Below are 5,953 nucleotides of genomic sequence, written 5' to 3' on the forward strand. Positions count from 1 at the left end.
GCTAGGGAAGTTGGAAAACCCGTTTTTAATAATTCCAACAGCAGAAATTCACAACTTCTCCAGGTTCTGGCCAGCAAGGCCTCAGCCAGCTATGGCTTGGTCTCCCTAAACCAAGAACTGCATTTGTCTGCTGTGGCCAAGGGGTCACCACCAGGCCTGCCTGTGGGTAAGAGGAATGCTGAGAGCAGGGACATGGCAGGCCCAGAAGGGGAGCTACAGACAGAGAGTGGCTGATGACCAGGGCTAACTCGAGCCTCTGTGGGAGAAGACCAGGATGCAAACCCAGCACTGGGTTTTGCTTTCAATTCTCCAGGCTGCGGTTTGTCTTGCTAGTAGTTTTCAATCCTGGCTGAGCATCAGAATGAACCTGGTGAGCTTTGAAAAATCCTGATGCCCGGACTTCAAGGCAAACATCTTTGGGGTGGGACCAGTATTTTTTTTAAGTTCTCCAACATGGAACCAACACTGAGGATCACAGGCTTAAATGTTCCCTTTATGCCCTGATTGGTTCTCTTAGAGCTCGGTACGTTTTTTTACTGCCTGAGCATTGTACACGCTCCACAGACAGTCATCCACCCCAAGGCCTTGAGCTCCACAAAGATATGATTTAAAGGTAAGAGGTCTGAGGTCAGACTCTTATTTTTAAAATAATAATAATAACGAAAACAAACAGAAACCCTTATTTTTGCAACATCTTTCTTATCTAAACCAGCCTCAACCAGGATGGTGCCAAGCATGATTCTTAAAAGATGTAGAATGCACCCGGCCGGGCGTGGCTCAAAGGTTGAGCATCGACCTAGGATCCAGGCGATCGGGGTTCGATTCCCGGTCAGGGCACATGCCTGGGTTGTGGGCTCGATCAATGACTCATCATTGATGTTTCTATCTCTCTCTCTCTTCTTTCTTCTCTCTGAAATCAATAAAGATATATTTTAGAATTTAAAAAAAAATGTAGAATGCGATCATGTCACTCAGAACTCTCCACATCTCCCCGCTATCTACAGCACTCAGTTTCTGGCCCACCCTTGTGGCATCTCTCCTGCTCCCGACTCTACCCAAGCATACACCTGGCACACCCGGGGCCCACCTGTCCCATGACTTCATTGACACAGTTTCCTGGCCCTTTGATGTCCTCACCTACCCCTTCCCGTTGTCAAAATCCTACTCCCCTGGAAGATCTAGCTGGCATGCCATTCGAAGTCCCCATCAGAATGAATCCCTTCCTCCTCTGCACTCCCCCATCCCGTGCACAGTACAGACCATTCTCTCATGACAGCTCTAATTAAAAGTATGTTTATGGGGGTCATGGGTGGGTGAAAAAGATGAAGGGGGGATAAGAAGGACAAATCCCTAATTATAAAATAAATAAGCCACAAGGATGTCGTGTACAGCACAGGGAATACAGTCAATAATGTTGTAATAACTTCGCACGGTGATAGATGGTTAATAGACTTATCCTGGTGATCACATCGTATCTGCATCCCTCTAAAAACACGAGATTCCCCTAAGGGCAAGGGATGTGCCTTTGCCATTCTCACCCAAAGCAGGCCCCCGGGAATGCGAAACGAACGAACGAGTGCACGAACAGTAGACTGGAGTAACTGCGCGTTGCGGACACAGGCCTCGCTCTCCACATCTGAGACCTCAGCCATCGCCTGCCGTTTGGCTGTGAGATGCTTTCCCAGCAAACAGACTGAATTATATTTTCCCAGGAAGGTAGACTGCAGCCCATCTAGCGAAGTCATCATTACCCATGTTCCGTGTTAATCCTCTGGGCTCGTTAGCATGCCAGATAATTAGCGCCTGCAAGCAGGTTCCATGGGAGAAACGTTGCCTCTGCTTCTGGAACGTTGGCCAGTGATGCCGGGTAAGAGGCAGAGCCACCATGGCAAGGGCCCCTTGGGGACAGTCATGCTTGCGTCCACTGGGCCCCTCTCCCCTCTGGGAGCCCCGCCTCACTCCACCATTTTGCACCCAGAAGTCCCTCCCTCCAGGCTAAAGGCAGACAGCTGCTGAATTATCTAGTTACCCAGGGAAATGCAGGCTGAAGGCAGGAGAACGTGAAACTGCTGCAGTTGACCCACTGCCATCTGCCCCCTCCTAGCAAAGCTCTTCATGCGCTGCCTTGAAAGGCAGAACGGGGCAGTGAATGGGACCATGAACTTTGAGACGTTGGCAATTTCTTAAGCCCGTGTGCCATAGTCTTCACACATAAAATGGGAGAAGTAAAAGGACCTCGAAGCATCACTGGGAGATGCTTTCAACGCCGGCTGGCACATAGCAAATGCTCAGTAAGTGTTTTGTCCCCGTGGTTTATCCAGGTAGTTCAATGAAATGGAATCTACATGGGAGACTTCGTTCCTGCCCCACCTCCTCTGCTCCCACTGAGGAGGGTGCGCTGCATGAATTCCTGGAGGCAGGTGCGAGGCAGCACAGGCACTGGGCATCTTCTTCAGAAACCTACAGGCAAGTGAGGAGATACCAAGGGACAGACCAAATCATTAGGATCCCTGCAGTTGACACTTCATGACCTGCCTTATGCTATAGGGTCAGTGTTATCACAGCCCTGTGCCTGTCACCTCTACCCAGGTCTGCCCAGGCTCAGCACCAGTGAGAACCATGTGTACAAGATGAACATCCCCATCTAGTCATCGTGTGGGATCTGGAAGGGGTCTGTGGTTGCCTTGACTACAGCTAAATGGAGTCCTACTGACCTTTCCTCTCCCCTCCCACCCACGACCATTCTCTGGAAATTCTGTATTCCTTGTCCATCTGGGAACTCACCATCCCTCAAAGCCCAACATGGCAATTATTACACCACCTCTATCCTCTGAACACTGGTAATTAAAATACAACAATAAGCATGTATCCTTCCTTCAGAGGGAACTGTAGTTGATCCCCAGTCCCTGAAGGAAAATTCTTCTTTAATAATGATTTAATAATGAACATCAGCTAATAAATGTAGAATGACAGAATTGGGGAGTCACTATTTTGCAAGCTCTAATGAAACTGTTAGTCCAGGTTCAAATATTATGGTAAATAGAATATTTTCAGGGTACTATAGTATCTATCATGTTACAGATGATGGGAGATGATGGGATGATGGGAAATGATGCAATGGGAAGACCCCACAGTTGCAACCTTTACCAAGTGATGTTTGGTTAAGCATCTCTGGTTGCGCAGTAGTTCCAGCAGGTTCCCTCTTCCCTCTTTGGAGCTGGCAGCCCTCCCTCATGCTGAGCAGCTTGGAAGTCCCTGTCGGCAAACTTGTAGGAGCTTGAAACCATTGTCACCCCTCCGACTCTCACCATGGTGGAGGAAATGGTTGAAGCTGATCTCCCAGGAAAGCTCTTCATTGGTGGCCTCAATACAGAAACAAATGGGAAAGCCCTAGAAACGGTATTTGGCAAATATGGACAAAAAGTGGAAGTACTTTTGATAAAAGATCGTGAAACCAACAAATCTAGAGGACTTGCTTTTGTCCCCTTTGAAAGCCCAGCAGATGCTAAGGATGCAGGCAGAGACATGAATGGGAAGTCCTTAGATGGAAAGGACTTAGGACATTCTCATTTGAGGATGGTGGATGGGAACCACCTCCACCTCCAAGAAGCAGAGGCCCTCCAACAGGTCTTGGAGGCAGGAGAGGAGGAAGTGGAGGAACCAGGGGGACCTCCCTCACGTGGAGAGCTCATGGATGATGATGGCTATTCCATTAATTTTAACGTCAGTTCCTCCAGGGGACCACTTCCAATAAAAAGAGGACCACCACTGAGAAGCCAGGGTCCTGTTCCTACAAGATCTGCTCCTTCAGGATCCACTGGCACCAGCAGTGGAATGGGAGGAAGAGCTCCTGTATCACATGGAAGAAATGGTTATGGAGGCCCACCTCGAAGGGAACCCCTGCCTTCTCATAGAGATGTTTTTTTGTCCCCAAGAGATGATGGATATTCTACTAAAGACAGCTCTTCAAGCAGAGATTACCGAAGTTCTCGTGATACAAGAGATTATGCACCACCACCAAGAGATTATACTTATAGTGATTATGGTCATTCCAGTTCACGTGATGACTATCCCCCAGGAGGCTATAGTGATAGAGTTGACTAAGGTCGTGATTGTGACTATTCAGACCATGCAAGTGGTGGTTCCGACAGGAATTCATATGACAGTTATAGTAACTCACGTGGTGCTGCACCTACACGTGGGCCCCGTCATCTTATGGTGGAAGCAGTAGCTATGACGATTACAGCAGCTCAGGTGATGGATATGGTGGAAGTCGGGATAGTTACTCAAGCAGCCAAAGCGATCTCTACTCCAGTGGTCGTGATTGGGTTGGCAGACAAGAAAGAGGGCTTCCCCCTTCTATGGAAAGGGGGCACCCTCCTCCACGTAATTCCTACAGCAGTTCAAGCCTCGGAGCACCAAGGGGAAGTAGCCCTGGAGGAAGCCGATCTGATAGAGGGGGAGGCAGAAGCAGCTATTAAAAACAAAACTTTGGACCAAAATCCCTGTTGAAAGAGACAAGCAAAAAGTAGAACCCATTCTGTCATAACTACCTAAGGACTACTAAAAGAAAAAATTGTGTTACCTTTTAAAAATTTCCTGTTAAGTTCCCCTTTCATAATTTTTATGTACTTGTGAGGAAAAGAGTAAAACCTGTTTAATCTTATGACATTGCTTTCAACGAGCAAATGCTAAATGTGTTAAGGCTTGACTCAGGTACTAGTGCTGTAATTTTCCAAGTGAAAGAGTCCCTAAGGGCCACTTTCTAATTTTTTCCCCAGTAAATGAGGCAACAATTCTAAGATCTTCTACAAACATCTAGCCGTCTAAAATGGAGAGATGAATCCCTAGGCCTATATACAAACAAGCCAGCTATTAGAGGGTGGTCGGCGTATGCTACTCTTAGGATATCACACTATCTTCAAACTGAATCTCCAATGTGCTCAGTATGAAAAACCTGAGATCAGATGCTTATGTAAAGAAAGTGCTAGTCATCCAGTGAACCCAAAACAAATGGATAGTGCTGGCCATATTTTGCCTTTCTGACATTTCCTTGGGAATCTACAAGAACCTCCCCTCCCCCGCTTGCTCAATAAGACCATTTAAGTATGTGTTAAGCAACTACAGAATACTAAATAAAAAGTCCGGCCAAAAACAAAAACAAAAATACCTAGCATCTCTAAGAGTGGGACAACCACACAATATGCTCTTCCTGCTGTGATGCGATATGAAATACACAGCTTCACTTACGGAATCCTCTTGCCAAAAACACTGACCTGAATCTCATCAAATTCTTACACCTAGCTCCCCCAGTTTATAAGAAATAACAGGGGAGGGAGAAGCGGGTTAAGTGAAACCACAAGTAATCAGACAGATTCATAGCGTGAAATAATTGTATAGGATAACTGGTCTGTTTTCTTCCAAAAGTCAATACTAGCAGAAGTGTGAATAGCAGCCTTATTCACAATCGCTAAAAAAATGGAGACATCGCAAATAAATGTCCATCAACTGATAAATGGGTAAACAGAATATAGCATATCCGCATAATGGAACATTATTTGGTAATAAAAAGAAATTAAAGTACCGATACATGCTACAATATGGATGGACCTTCAAAACGCTATGCTAAACAAAGGAAGTCTGTTTTAGCAAAACACTGCTAAATTATGGTCACAATAGACCATATAGTGTATGACTGCAACTGTGTAGAGACAGAGAGTAGAGTGGTGATTACCTGGGGTAGAGTGGTGGAGTTTGGAGGAAATGGGGGGGGCGTGATGACTGCTAATGGGTACAGAATTGAATTTGGGGTGATGAAAATGTTTTAAAATTCACAATACTGTAAATGCACTAAGTCCTAAGTCCCGAATTTTACAGCTTATTGGGGTAAATTGTATCATATAAGAATTGTATCTCAAAGCTATTTTTAAAAACTCTATGTGTGTGTTATGTT

The 5,953-nt window shown here is 46.0% G+C and overlaps 1 pseudogene; it reads left to right on the forward strand.

Annotated features, from left to right (window-relative positions):
- The first annotated feature begins 3,321 nt into the window (after positions 1-3,321).
- LOC107532586 (RNA-binding motif protein, X chromosome-like) lies at positions 3,322-4,481 on the forward strand (annotated as a pseudogene).
- Positions 4,482-5,953: the final 1,472 nt, after the last annotated feature.

The sequence above is a fragment of the Miniopterus natalensis genome, chromosome 17, assembly GCF_054644295.1.
Source record: "Miniopterus natalensis isolate mMinNat1 chromosome 17, mMinNat1.hap1, whole genome shotgun sequence".
In the NCBI taxonomy this organism is placed as follows: domain Eukaryota; kingdom Metazoa; phylum Chordata; class Mammalia; order Chiroptera; family Miniopteridae; genus Miniopterus; species Miniopterus natalensis.